Consider the following 15,592-nt stretch of genomic DNA (forward strand, 5'->3'; position numbering starts at 1 on the left):
CCGCACCACCGCCTTCCCCCGGACCTGCGCTCCGCCCCGTCCGTGCCCTGCGCCCCGCCTCCCGCCCTGGCAGTCCGGGGCTTTGAGACTGGGTCGCGGTTGCGAGAGGCGGGATCTTCGGGAGCGCAGGGAACGCTGGGAGCCGGGCGGTGACAGTCCCGAGCGTGCGAAAGCCGCCGACTCCGGAGAAATCCCCCTCCTCCAGGTTGTTCTTAGGCGCGTGGTTTAAAGTTCAGGAGCGGGTGGGAGGGCGCGGTGACGTCTAGGGGGCCGGCCGCCTGGGAGCACTTGGGGGCGGGCCGGGCAGCGAAGTGGGGCTCGCTCTCCCGGGCCTCGAGGGGACGGCGGCCCGGGGTTTTCGATGGGTGGTTCCCCCTCTTCCCAATTTCGTATATGCAAATCGTCGCCCCCGCGCCGGCGGGCGGTGCCGCGCCGATGTCCCGGTGCGCCCTGGAGGGGAAGTGCGGAAGCCGCCGGCGCCTGTGTTCGTTTGTAATTCACGTATTTGCATTTGGGGACCCCCGCAGTCTGATTTTCCCCCGTTCTGTCTGAACTGCGACGGCTCTGTCAGCCTTACGTACTTTGCCTCCTAAAACTTTTCAAACTCTTTTAAGATCGGCACTTCAGGTTCGTTACCTCAACGCTGTGCGGTCAGGATGAGTGAAGGAAACGCTGTAAGGAAACAGCTGAGGACTTGACAGATACCCACGAGGAACGGGGGAGTGGATCGAAAGTTTAGTGTGTTGAGGGCATCTAGTGTAACTTTGCTACTTTCACGGGCTAAGAATCTCCTGTGTGTCAGTTTATTTACTTCATTTATAACATATTCTAATTTTATAGATGATGTAATAGGGGTTCAGAGAAGTTAAGTAGTACTTCAGAGGAAAAAATAAAAGGTAATACTTCAGAGAAGTTAAGTTCTGGTAAGGAGAAGAGCACAGTTGAAATCCAGGGTTGTCCAAAGGCATGCTCTTTCCACTATACCTTACTGCCTAAAACAAGTGCAGAGAGGGAATGGGGATTATCAACCAGCTGTACAAGGGCGGAAACTGGAGGATCCTGTTCTAGGGAAATAATTTAAAATAAAATCTCGTAATAGAAAAGCCCTCCACAAAAAGTAGAAAACAATAAAACCATTTTATTATTGAATAAGCATTAAAGCATGCTGTGACGCACTGAAGAGATTATAAAGACAAAAAAAATTTCTCATTTGTTTATGTAGCCAGGTAGAATCCATGACAGACCTGTTGTCTTTACCCAAAGGAAAAAATGATACGAAGTTACATCTGGAAGCCAAAAACTGAGGTTTAAACACCCACAAAGACAGGGAGGTGGAGGTGGAGTACCGTCCTTCCTGATACTTGCATTTCGAAGCGGTAACTTCAAGGATCCCAAGTAAGACCTTAGCGGGATTCAGAACTGGCAAGAGGCTTACTTAGCTTTTACAAAGGTGTACATACATCTCAAAGAGAGAGATCGTTTACAATTTTGATTTTTTTCTAAAGGAATTGGGGATTGAAAAGAAAGGAGGTGAAGTTTCTTGTCCTTTTGGGGACTAGGGCATTTTTTTTTTTTTAAGATTTTATTATTTATTTGAGAGAGAGAGACACAGTGAGAGAGGGAACACAAGCAGGGGGAGTGGGAGAGGGAGAAGCAGGCTTCCCGCTGAGCAGGGGCAATCTGGAGACTTGATCTCAGGACTTTGGGATCATGACCTGAACCCAGGGCAGACACTTTATTACTGAGCCACCCAGAAGCCCAGGAACCAGGGAAACTTTTTCATTTAATTTTTTAGACAACCGCAATGTCAGAGCTGTATGGGAGAACTGAGCCGAGATGTTTAAGAATCCATTAGGAAGGTGAATGACAAATAGGAATGGAGAATATTTTGCATGTAGTTGTTTATATTCCACCTCCAGAAACTGATTGGTTTTATGTACCTCTTGAACTTAATAGGGGATAATAATGTTTGTTTACTGAAGAGTTCTGGGCCAAACAAGAGTCTATCCCAATTGCAGACTTCAGATCAGTTCTGAAACCACTCCAATCTATAAAATCATAAGTTGCAACTAAAGAGATTTATTAAAACTACAGAATTTTGAACTTATTAAGTTTTATCGTTTATTTTTCAAAGACTCTGACTTATTTAAATCTCACTAATAGGACAGCATGTTTATATTTACTTCCAGGGCTATTTTTATTTGTCACATGACTAAGCTATGTGTTTTATTTCCCCCCCCCTTTTTTTTTTAAGATTGTATTTATTTATTTGAGGGAGAAAAGGAGAGAGCAAGTGAAAGAGCATAAGCAGGGGGAATGGCAGAGGAAAAGGGAGGGAGAAGCAGGCGCCCCTTTGAGCAGGGATCATGACCTGAGCCAAAGGCAGACACTTAAGCTTAACTGCTTAAAGTACTGAGCCACCCAGTTGCCCCTATCTTACCTCTTTAAAGGTTTTTTTTTTTTTAACCTTTCACTATTTATTTTTTAAATATTTTAAAATTTATTTTTAAGATCTTACTTATTTTTTTAAAGATTTTATGTATTTATTTAACAGACAGAGATCACAAGTAGGCAGAGAAACAGGCAGAGAGAAAGAGGGGGAAGAAGGCTCCCCGCTGAGCTCAATGGGCTCCATCCTAGGACCCTGGGATCATGACCTGAACCGAAGGCAGAGGCTTTAACCCACTGAGCCACCCAGGCACCCCAAGATTTTGTTTACTTATTGAGAGAGAGTGTGTACCTGCATGCATGAGAGCTGGGCATAGGGGGGCGTACAAAGGGAGAAGGAGAGAGAGAACCCCAAGCAAACTCTGTGCTAAGCCTGGAGCCTGACACAGGGCTCGATCCCATATGTATGTATTTTATATATATACACACACACACAGACACACACACATTTTTTTTTTTTAAAGATTTATTTATTTTAGAGAGAAAGCACAAGCTGGGGTCAGGGCAGAGAGAGAGAAGCAGACTCCTTGCTGAGCACTGAACCTGACTTGTAGCTCCATCTCACCATCCTGAGATTATGACCTGAGCCAAAACCAAGAGTCAGATGCTTAACTGACTGAGTCAACCAGGCACCCCACCCCCCCACCTGGAGATATACACCAATTCACTATTTTCTGTTTTTTTTAAAGATTTTATTTATTTATTTGACAGAGAGAGAGATCACAAGTAGGCAGAGAGGCAGGCAGAGAGAGAGGAGGAAGCAGGCTCCCTGCGGAGCAGAGAGCCCGATGTGGGGCTCGATCCCAGGACCCTGAGATCATGACCCGAGCCGAAGGCAGCAGCTTAATCCACTGAGCCACCCAGGCGCCCCTCACTATTTTCTAAAGTAGCTGAGCCCCCCTTGAAAGATTTAGTCCACATACGAAAAATGAAAATATTTTAGTTGTATCGGAAATGCTTAATTTTTTGGATGGACTAAAAACAACAAAGGAAAACAGTGATTTTTGATTTGGAGGGAGCTTATGCTGGGGAAAAAGTTTATTACTGTAAAGATGATAAGCAGCTACTTGTTAGGGCTTATAGAAAAGAATAGCACATATCGTTTTTCCCCCAAGGGCCCTCAGTTATTGTTAGTGTTCAGGTCAACAAATATCTACTCTGTGCCAAGTACTCCTCTCTTGGGAACCCCATACTCAACCTACTCAACATTTTTTCTTCCAAGTTTACTCTTACCCCATATTTCTTGTACCACCAGATACAGGTACCCAGATACAGGTCAGGAAGTTGGGGGCCATCTTTGACTTTCAGCATCTCCCATCTACCCCACAACATCCAGTCACCAAGTCCTGCAGATTTTACCAATAAAATATGAATCCATTTCTTCTCCACTTTATTGGTATTGTCCATGTTCAAATCTTCATCATATCTCACCTAAACTCCTGGAATGGTCTCTTAACTATTATGCCCACCTATACTTTTGTCCCCCTTGAAAGCCATTAAAACCCATTCAAATCCATTACTGCTTGAATCTTTTGTATGAATGCACATCAGATCTCTTTCTTCAGCCCCATCTTCTGAATTCTTTTTTTTTTTTTTAAAGATTTTATTTATTTATTTGACAGACAGAGATCACAAGTAGGCAGAGAAGCAGACAGAGAGAAAGAGGAGGAAGCAGACTCCCCAGCAGGCAGAGAGCCCGATGCGGGGCTCGATCCCAGGACCCTGGAATCATGACCTGAGCCGAAGGCAGAGGCTTTAACCCACTGAGCCACCCAGGCGCCCCCATCTTCTGCATTCTATGTCCTGTGCTTTCACACCTCATTGAAGGTGCTTCATAGCATCTCATATTCCATAAGCCATGCTGTTTCTTATCCATCTGCCTAGAAGTTCCTCCCCAGAGACATGCCATGTTCATGGATTGAAAGACTTAATATTGTTTAAATGTCAAGTCTCCCCAAATTGATCTGTAGCTTTAATGAATCCCAGCTGAAACCCCAGCATTGCTGGAAATGACAAGGTGATTCTCAAATGTATGTAGAATCACCAAGGTCCTAGAATAGCCAAGCCAATAGTGAAGAATAAAGCTGAAGAATGTGCGGTACCAGATATCCAAATTTATTACAAAACTACAGGAATTAAGATAGTGTGATATTGGCACAAGTTTAGACAAATAGGGCTGGTTTAGAAAATCCAGAAACAGGCCCATACATATACAGTCTCTTGTTTATTACATTCTGCACTGCAGCTGGTGGGGGGAAAGGAGGCCTTTTTATTAACTAGTACTGGCACAAATCTGTCACCTGGAAAATGATAAAAGCTAACGTCAATATACACACATAGACCTAAATGTGAACAGAAAAATAATAAGACTTCTGGGGGAAAACATAGGAGGATACCTTCGTGACCTTGAGAAGGGCAAAGACTTCTTGAACATTATACAAAAAGGAATAACTACCAAAGAAAAGATAGATAAGTTGGACTTAATTAAAATTAACTAACAGGTGCCACTAAGAGAATAAAAAGGCAATCCACATACTGGCAGAAGATATTTGGCAACACATGCTTCTGGTAAAGAATTCTGTGGCATCCATGAAGTTACTTTGCTCAGATCTCCCTTCTAGAGAGGATCTACCTCAGCTTGCAAGCCAAGGCCCCGTGATTCCTTGGAAGCACTTAGCCGATTATGAGCACAGTCATGGGACAAGGGCTCGCTATTTCTAGCCAGGACAGAACTTCTCTATGGGGAGTCATTATGTCAGAGCTCCTTATTGGACTGGCTGAGACTTTCTTGGAGATATACACCAATCTGATTGTATTCCTATCCAGTTCTTCCATTTCCCTTTTTACAAGTGTCAGACCTGTATCTGAAAACTTTCCTGCCTATTCCTTCTTTCTCTCCCCTTTTTCTTTCATAGGTGTTGCCCCCAATGTATCTCTTGTACTGGTCATTTCATATTGGTATCAGCCTCCCATAGGATCCATTCGGTATATTGATTGACTCAACAAATCAGTAAGAAAAAGACAATTTTTTAAGTGGGCAAAAGATCCCAATAGACACTTTACAAAATGTCTATGAGCATGTAAAATCAGCATGTAAAAAGGTGCTCAGTCAAAAGGGAAATGTGCACAAAAATCGTAATAAAATATTGCTATACCTTCATCAGAATGGCTCAAATTAAAAGAACAATACCAGGTGTTTGTGAGAACGTGAAACAAATTCCCTTAAATTTTTTGTAGGAATATAAATTAGTACAATAACCTTAGAAAATTGGCAGTATCTACCAACCCTAAAATAATAAGTATCATATGAGCCAGCAGTACCACTCTTAGCTAAATACCTAACAGAAATAAGTGCTTATATTTATCAAAACATAGGCAAGAATATTGAAGGCGTCTTTATTTGTACTACTTAACAATGTGAAAACAACTCGAATGTTCATCAGCAGCAGAATATATAAACTGTAATATATTCATACATGGATTTCTCTTCAATTACGAAAAAGAATGCATTATTGCCACACAACAATATGGATGAGTCTTATAAATGAAAAGTCATATACCAAAGAGTACATACCATATGATTCCATTTATAGGCATACCTTGGAGATATTATGGATTTGATTCCAGACAACCACCACAAAGCAAATACTGCAGTAAAGTGAGTCAAATGAATTGTTCAGTTTCCCAGGGCACATAAAAGTTATGTTTATACTATAGTATAGTCTATTAAATGTGTAATATCATTATATCTAAAAAACCCAATGTATATACCTTAACTTAAAAATACTTTATTGCTAAAAATACAACTATCCTCAGAGCGCTCAGCGAGTTGAAATCTTTTTGCTGGTGGAGGGTCTTCTTGCTTTGATGTTAATGGCTGCTAATCAGAGTGGTGGTTGCTGAAGGTTGGGGTGGCTGTGTTAATTTCTTAAAATAAGACAATAGTGAAATTTGCCACATTGATGGACTCTTCCTTTCATGGGTGATTTCTCTGTTCAGTGCTGTTTGATAATGTTTTACCTATAGTAGAACTTCTTTCAAAAGTAGAGTCAATCTTCTCAAACCCTGACACTGATCAACTGAGTTTATTTAATATTTAATATTCTTAATATTTAATATTAAATATTTAATATTTAATATTCTTAATCCTTTGTTTTCAGCCATCTTCATGCATCTTCATCAGAAGTAGAATCCATTTCAAGAAACTACTTTCTTTGCTCATCCGTATAAAACAACTCCTCATCCATTAGAATTTTACCATGAGGGGCGCCTGGGTGGCTCAGTGGATTAAGCCGCTGCCTTCGGCTCAGGTCATGATCTCAGGGTCCTGGGATCGAGCCCCACATCGGGCTCTCTGCTTCGCAGGGAGCCTGCTTCCTCCTCTCTCTCTGCCTGCCTCTCTGCCTACTTGTGATCTCTCTGTCTCTCTGTCAAATAAATGAATAAAATCTTTAAAAAAAAAAAAAAAAGAATTTTACCATGAGACTGCAGCAATTCAGTCACATTTCAGGCTCCACTTCTAGTTCTCCTGCTGTTTTCACCGTATCTGCAGTTCCTTCTTCCACTGATGTCAAACCCCTCAAAGTCTTCCATGAGGATTGGAATTAACTTCTTCCAGCCTCATGTTAATGTTGATATTTTGAACTATCCTTGTATCATGAATATTCTTTTTTTTTTTTTAAAGATTTTATTTATTTATTTATTTGACAGAGAGAGAGATCGCAAGTAGTCAGAGAGGCAGGCAGAGAGAGAGGAAGAAGCAGGCTCCCTGTGGAGCAGAGAGCCCCATGTGGGGCTCGATCCCAGGACCCTGAGATCATGACCTGAGCCGAAGGCAGCAGCTTAATCCACTGAGCCACCCAGGCACCCCTGTATCATGAATATTCTTAATGGCATCTAGAATGCTGAATCCTTTCTAAAAGCTTTTCATTTTACTTTGCTCTGATCCATCAAAAGAATCACTATCTGTGACAACTATAGCCTTACAGAATATATTTTTTCATCTTTTTATTTAAAAAAAAATTTTAATTGAAGTATAATTGACACACAATATTATACTAGTTTCAGGTGTATAACATAGTGATTCAACAATTATATGCTTTATAAAATGCTCACCATGATAAGTGTAATTACTATCTGTTACTTTACCAGGTTATCACAATATTTCTAACTATATTCCTAACTAAAAATACAGTATATGCTGTACTTTTCATCCCTATGGCTTATTTATTTTATAACTGGAAGTTTATAACTCTTAATCCCCTTTACCTATTTTGCCCATCCCCCCAAACCCCTCCCTCTGGCAACCGCCAGTTCCGTCTCTGTATTTACGATCTGTTTCTGCTTTTGTTTGTTTGTTCATTTATCTTGCTTTTTAGATTCCATGTATAAGTGAAATCATATGGTGTTTGTCTATTTCTGACTTATTTTGCTTAGCATAATACCCTCTATGTCTATCCATGTTGCAAATGGCAAGGTTTTATTCTTTTTTTAATGGGAAGTAATACACCATGATCTATATATCACATCTTCTTTGTCCATTCCTCTATTGTTGGATGCTTAAGTTGCTTCCATATCTTGGCTATTATAAATAATACTACAAAAAATATAAGAGTGCATCTATCTTTTTAAATTAGAGTTTTTCTTATCATTAGATAAATATCCAGAAGAGGAATTACTAGGTCATATCTTTCTATTCTTAATTTTTAAAAAAGGTTTTATTTATTTATTTGAGAGAGAGAGAGCGTGAGAGGGGACAAGGTCAGAGGGAGAAGCAGACTCCCGATGGAGCTGGGAGCCCGATGTGGGACTTGATTCCAGGACTCCAGGATCATGACCTGAGCCGAAGGCAGTCGCTTAACCAACTGAGCCACACAGACACCCTCTATTCTTAATTTTTTGAGGCACTTTCATACCATTTTCTATAGTTAATGTACCAATTTACACTCCCAGCAATAGTGCCTGAGGGTTCCTTTTCCTCCGCATCCTCACCAACACTTCTTATTCCTTGTTTTTTTGATACTAGCCATTCTGACAGGTATGAGGTAATATCTCATTGTGGTTTTGATTTGCATTTCCCTGATGATTAGCGATGTTGAGCATCTTTTCTTTTCTTTTTTTTTTTAACCTTTCTTTCTTTTAAGTAACATATAATGTATTATTTGCTTCAGGGTACAGGTCTGTGATTCATTGGTCTTACACAATTCACAGCACTCACCAAGCACATACCCTCCCCAGGGTCCATAACCCAGCCACCCTATCTCTCCTTCCCACCCCACAGCAACCCTCAGTTTGTTTTCTGAGATTAAGAGTCCCTTATGGTTTGTCTTCCTCCTGATCCCATTTTGTTTCATTTTTTTCCCTCCCTGCCCCCCACAACCCCCACCCTGCCTCTCAAATTCCTCATAGCAGAGAGATCGTATTATAATTATCTTTCTCTGATTGACTTATTTCGCTTAGCATAATACCCTCTAGTTCCATCCACATCATTGCGAATGGCAAGATTTCAGGTTTTTTGATGGCTGCCTAGTATTTCATTGTATATATACACCACATCGTCTTTATCCATTCATCTGTTGATGGACATCTAGGTTCTTTCCATAGTTTGGCTGTTGTGGACATTGCTGCCATAACATTCGGGTGCATGTGCTCCTTCAGATCACTACATTTGTATCTTTAGGGTAAATACCCAGTAGTGTGATTGCTGGGTCGTAGAGTAGCTCTATTTTCAACTTTTTGAGGAATCTCCATACTATTCTCCAGAGTGGCTGCACCAGCTTGCATTCCCACCAACAGTGTAGGAGGATTACCCTTTCTCTGCATCCTCACCAGCATCTGTCATTTCCTGACTTGTTAATTTTAGCCATTCTGACTGATGTGAAGGTAGTATCTCACTGTGGTTTTGATTTGTATTTCCCTGATGCCGAGTGATGTTGACCACTTTTTCATGTGTCTGTTAGCCATTTGGATGTCTTCTTTGCAGAAATGTCTGTTCATGTCTTCTGCCCATTTCTTGATTGGATTATTTGTTATTTGGATGTTGAGTTTGATAAGTTCTTTCTAGATTTTGGATACTAGCCCTTTATCTGATAGATCATTTGTAAATATCTTCTACCTTTAGTTTTGCTGACTGTTTCCTTTGCTGTGGAAAAGATTTTGATCTTGATGAAGTCCTTGAGCATCTTTTCTTGTGTCTGTTAGCTATCTAAACATCTGCTTTGGAAGAATATCTATTCAGATCCTGTGCCCAATTTTTAATCAGATTTTTTTTTTTTTTTAGTTGCATGAGTTCTTTTCATATTTTGGGTATTAACACCTTATCAGATATATCATTTGCAAATATCTTCTCCCATTCTGTGGCTTGCCTTTTCATTTTGTTGATGGTTTCCTTTGCTTTGCAAAAGCTTTTTAGTTTGATGTGGTCCCAACTGTTTATTTTTGCTTGTTTCTTTTGCCTGAGGAGACATTGAGAAATATTGGCTGAGGCCAATGGCCAAGAGATGTTTTCATTTAGAATTACGGTTTCAGGTCTTACATTTAGGTCTTTAATCCATTTCAAGTTTATTTGTGTGTATAGTGTAGGATTGTTGTCTGTTTCTTTTTTTGCAAGTGGCTTCCCAGTTTTACCAACATCACTTATTGAGGAGACTCTTTTTTCCTTTGTATAGTCTTGCCTCCTTTGTCCTAGATTAATTGACCCTATAAATATAGAGCTTTTTTCCCTGGGATCTCTATTTTGTTCCATTGATCTGTCTATGTCTGTGTACCATCTATTTTGATTACTATGGCTTTGTAGTATAGTTTGAAATCTGAGATTGTGGTATTTCCAGTTTGATTCTTCTTTCTCAATATTGCTTTGGCTATTTGGAGTCTTCTGCAGTTCCATACAAGTTTTATTTTTATTTTTTTTTAAGATTTTATTTATTTACTTGAGAGAGATAGAGAGAGAGCACAAGTAGGCAGAGCAGCAGGCAGAGGGAGAGGGAGAAGCAGGCTCTCTGCTGAGCAGGGAGCCTGATGCAGGACTTGTTCCCAAGGCCCTGGGATCATGACCCAAGCCGAAGGCAGCTGCTTAACTGATTGAGCCCCCCTAGGCCTCCCTCCATACAAGTTTTAGAATTATTTGTTCTAGTTCTGTGAAAAATACTACTGATATTTTGATAGGGATTACACTGAATCTGTAGATTGCTTTGAGCAGTTTAAACATTTTAACAATATTCTTCTAGTCCGTGAGCGTGGTCTATGTTTCTATTTATTTATGTCAACTTTAATTTCTTTTAACAATGTCTTATCATTTTCAGAGTACGGATCTTTTACCTCCTTGGTTAAATTTATTCCTAGGTATTTTATTCTTTTTGATGCAATTGTAAATGGGATTATTAATTTCTTTTTCTGCTAGTTATTAATACCTACAAACACAACAGGGTTCTGTATATTAATTTGTATCTTGCAACTTTACTGAATCAAAATGTATCTATTTTTGTACATTTATAAGATATATTTGTGATTTTTCTGACCAAAGAGCAATGATTTTTAAATCTCCTTTAACAAATAACTGAAAAAAGTATTCAAGAAAATAAAACACAAATGGGAAATTTAACCATTAGATTTTTTTGTTTCATACCAATCCTATATTTTAGTCTAGAAAACAAGCAAACTTTGAATGAAATGTTACTAAAATCCTAGCCAAATCATAAAATGTATTCTTAAATAATAAGACTTGAAAGTCAAAATGACTCCTTGATCTGTTGGCTGCAGAATGTTGGTTGTGTTTAGCGGGCATTTAACATGAATCTCATGGTACATCTCCAGCAGCATGCTTGGGTGACCGGGTGCATTGTCAATGAGAAGTAATGTTTTGAAAGGAACCTTTTTTCTGAGCAGTAAATCTTAATAGTGGGCTTAAAATATTCAGTGAACTGTATTTGAAATAAATGTGTCGTCATCTAGGCCTCGTTCTGTTTATAGAGCACAGATAGTAGATTTAGCATAATTCTTAAGAGCCCTAGAATTTTTGGAATGGCAAATGAATGTTGGTTTCAACTTAATGTTGCCATCTGCATTAGCCTGTAACAAGAGAGTCAGCTGGTCCCTTGATGCTTTGAAGCCAGACAGAGCTTCTTTCTAGCTATTCAAGTCCTGTCTTCTTCCAACAGAAGGTTATTTTGTCTACGTTGACAGTCTGTTGTTTAGCATAGCCACCGTCATTAGTGACCGTAGTTAGATCTTCTGGAGAACTTGCTGCAGCTTCTACATCAGCGCCTGCTGCCTTGCTTCACACTTCTATGTTGCAGAGATGGCTTCTCTCCTTTAAACTCATGAACAAACATTTGCTCGCTTCATACTTGTCTTCTGCAGCTTCCTCACCTCTCTCAGCCTTCATAAAATTGAAGAGAGGTAGGGCCCAGGATTAGGTTTTGGCTTAAGGGAATTAGTTTTTGGCTTAAGGGAATGTTGGGGCTGATTCAGTCTTCTATCCAGACCACTAAAACTTTCTCCATATCAGCCATAAATAAGGCTGTTTCTCTTTCTTACCATTTGTGTGATCACTGGCATAGTAGCACTTTTCATTTCCTTCGAGAACTTTTCCTTTGCATTTACAGCTTGGCTAACTGTCTGGTGCAAGAGGCTTATCCTGGCTTTTGACATGCCGTCTTCATAAGCTTAATGATTTCTAGCTTTTGATTTGAAGTGAGACATGTGAGCAGCGCCTGGCTGGCTCAGTTGATAGAGCATGAGACTCTTGATCTCAGAGTCATGAATTCAAGCCCCACATTGGTCATACAGCTTACTTAAAAAAAAAAAAAAAGTGAGAAACATGTGATTTTTCTTCTGCTTGAACACTTAGAAGATATTTCAGGGTTATTAATTGGCCTAATTTCAATATTGCTGTGTCTCGGGGAATAGGGAGGCCTGAGGAGGGGCAGAGAGATGGGGAACACTGGTCGGTGCAGCAGTTAGAACACACAACATTTATTGATTAAGTTTGCCATCTTAATGGCTGCAGTTTACAGTGCTCCAGAACAATTACAGTAGTAACAGTAGTAACATCCAAGATCACAGATCACCGTAACAATTATAATAATAATGACAAAGTTAGAAATATTGTGAGATTTACCAAAATCTGACTCACAGACCTGAAGTGAGCAAATACTATTGGAAAAATAGTGCCAGTAGACTTACCACAAACCTTTGATTTGTTAAAAAAAAAAAAAAAATCTGCGAAGTACAATAAAGTGAAGAACAATAAAAGAAGGTATGTCTGTATATCAAGCTCAAAAAACATATAAAACTAATTTTTGTGATGGAGGGCAGAATATTGGGTACACTTGGGGTGGATATTGATGAGAAGTAGCCCAAGGGAGCCTTCTGAGTTGCTAGAAATATTTTATATCTTGATAGGAATGGTGGGTGATAAAGACTCTCTCCTTGGCCAAACTCTGGTCAGGCTCTTCTGAGCCCTGTTTTTGACAAGTCCTCAGTCTTGGCCTATAACAACTTCAGTCTCAGCACAAATTATTTTTCCCACACCTTACACTAAGAGACTTGAACAAACACTGGCAGAGTTTCTAACCACTCCCGTCCAGGGTGATGACTTCAGCTCCCTGTAGGTTGCTGCTTGGGAAAGCACAAGACCCCCAAAGAATTCACTGTTTGTTCCAGCCACCACCTAAAGACAGGATGCCTGGGGGCACCTGGGTGGCTCAGTCAGTTGAACATCTGCCTTCAGCTCAGGTCATGATTTCAGGGTCCTGGGATTGAGCCTCACATCAGGCTCCCTGCTCTGTGGGAGAGTAGGAGCCTAACTTCAATAAATGCTGGTTAACAAACACAGATGGCTCCTTTCCATTTCTATAGATTTCCACATCCCTGACTGCTCATTGTCCCTCCTTATTTCCCCTCTTCTCCAATGAAAATGCCCAGTCACCTCTGCACAAATCAAAGTTGAGTTCAGTTTACACTGGACTCTCTTCTGTATTTCAATACCACTTTAGAGTCTGGATAGCCTTTCAAAAAAATTAATATTTATTTGTTTATTCTAGAGAAAGCATCCTCACCCTTTCATGCATGCTGGCTCAGGGGGAAGGAGAAGAACAAGCAGAACCTACTTGGAGCCCAAGTGGGGGCTCAACACCACAATCCTGAGATCATGGCCTGAACTGAAACCAGGAATCTGATACTCAGAGAAATGAGCCACCCAAGAGCCCCTGGCTTTGTATATCTTTAACATGGGTTACATATATTTAAAAATTGAGCTATACTGATGGGTAAGGACTTGCACACTTTATGTATGTTATATATCAATTTTTAAAAGTATCTGAATAGACTTGTGAATAACTTTCCCCACGAGGGCCTCACAAACTGCGTACCCTTTCCTTCAGACCCTGCTTACCATCTATCTCCCTTCTCTCCACCTCCTAAAACACACTTCTTCACTTGTTTCATTCCTTCTATCCTTTCATTCCTTTCAATCCTTCTAAGATTCAGTATACAGATTCCCTTAGCCAGATAAGCTGTTCCTTCTTTGTTTTTGGTTAGCAGCTTCAGTAGTTCCCTGGGTGAAATTCAAAACTGGCCCCTGTACACTGAGGACAAGGAAAGACAAGAAAGGCACACCACTCCACACTGGTGAATTGCATGTTTGATAAGCAAGGAAACTTACAAACAAGGTTTGTCTTGCACAGCTGCAAGACAAGTAGATCTTGCCAGAATCTTAAAAATTTATTTTGAGGCCATAACAGGGTTCGGTCAAAGTTCAGTCCAAGTCTAGATGGTCTCTACAATACATCACTTTCTTAAGGCCGCAACCTTGGATGGCTCCTAGTGTGGGAATGGTGAGTGGAACCTATATTCCAAGGACAGGGAAGAGGGTAAAGGGCTTCTGATTGCCCTGCCTGAAGGTCAACTGGTGGTCACATCCTCTCGACCTCTTCTAACATCTGTGCAAAATAAAAACAGCATATTGCCTATCATCCTGCTTATCACACTGAACTACAGTTTTCTGGTCGTGTGCCTGGTTCCCTTACTTAAAATATAAAATCCTTGAAATGAGGGACTGTCTTATTTCTGGTGGCTGCATATATAACAGATGTTCAATGTTTGCTGAATGAATTAACCTGATTAGAGATCAATACCTTTGCTCCTTGAGCCTGGTTGGGTTATTAAACATCCCACCATGTCTGGTATTCAGTGTGTGCTATATCATACACCTGGCATGTGGGTAGCTCTTCTGAGCCCATGGGGGGCCACAATGGTTAATTTTATTATGAAAGTTTGCCATAAACACATCTGTTCAGCTTGATAACAGACATCTTTTTTCTTATAAAGCAATTTCATTGTTTGTCTCTTACTCATGTTCTTCTGGGATCATAGACCCACAACACATCCATTTACTAATCTGATTTGTTTGTTTCTTGAGAGATGTGACTTCTTGATTGCTGCATCATTAAAAAAAAGAATTTGTGTGTTTAAGGCCTTTCTTTAGCATCAAGGACAATGATTCTTCACCTTATCAGATCAGTGTCCACTCTTTTATAACATATTTGTAGCATCCCTTTTACTATCCTGAAATGAAATTCATAGATATAATCTATCTCACAAGTATATTTTCAAGCAGATAAAAACAGTGTGCTAAAAGCAATATCAAGGGGAAATAAAAAGCCATTTATAAAAAAAAAAACTTAAATATGTAAATGTTTGGTTTGAATAATGGGAAATATGTATATTTAGGTCTCTGCCCCCAGTTCCTGGTACAGAGCTCCTAAATCCCTTGGAATTTCCTGAATAATAGCAATGTCTTTTGTTCTAATGAGGCAGCTCTTTGTAAGCTCCTGGTTGGCTCCTGAATGGTCACCAAAAAGACCAACCTGCAATTAGAAGCTTGGAATATGCAGCCAAGCCCCCATTCTCCAAAGAGGGAAGAGGGGCTGGAAATGGAGTTGATCACTGATTATGCCAGTGTGCTGAAGCCTCCATAAAAATTCCAATAGTATGGAGTTCAGAGAGCTTCCAGGCTGGTGAACACACGGAGGTTCCTGGAGAGTAGCTTGCCTGGAGAGGGCATGGAAACTCCCTGTCCCTTCTGACATACTTTGCTCTGTGTATCTGTTCATCTGGCTGTTCGTCTGTATAATTTACCATATCC

At 40.2% G+C, this 15,592-nt stretch overlaps 1 long non-coding RNA gene across 1 annotated transcript; it reads left to right on the forward strand.

The window, feature by feature from the left end:
• Window positions 1-149: 149 nt before the first annotated feature.
• LOC123925527 lies at window positions 150-13,897 on the forward strand. Its single transcript, XR_006815036.1, has 3 exons — window positions 150-205; window positions 1,264-1,395; window positions 13,491-13,897. It is a non-coding gene; the product is annotated as an uncharacterized LOC123925527 (long non-coding RNA).
• Window positions 13,898-15,592: the final 1,695 nt, after the last annotated feature.

Source organism: Meles meles, chromosome 15, assembly GCF_922984935.1.
Source record: "Meles meles chromosome 15, mMelMel3.1 paternal haplotype, whole genome shotgun sequence".
Classification (NCBI taxonomy): domain Eukaryota; kingdom Metazoa; phylum Chordata; class Mammalia; order Carnivora; family Mustelidae; genus Meles; species Meles meles.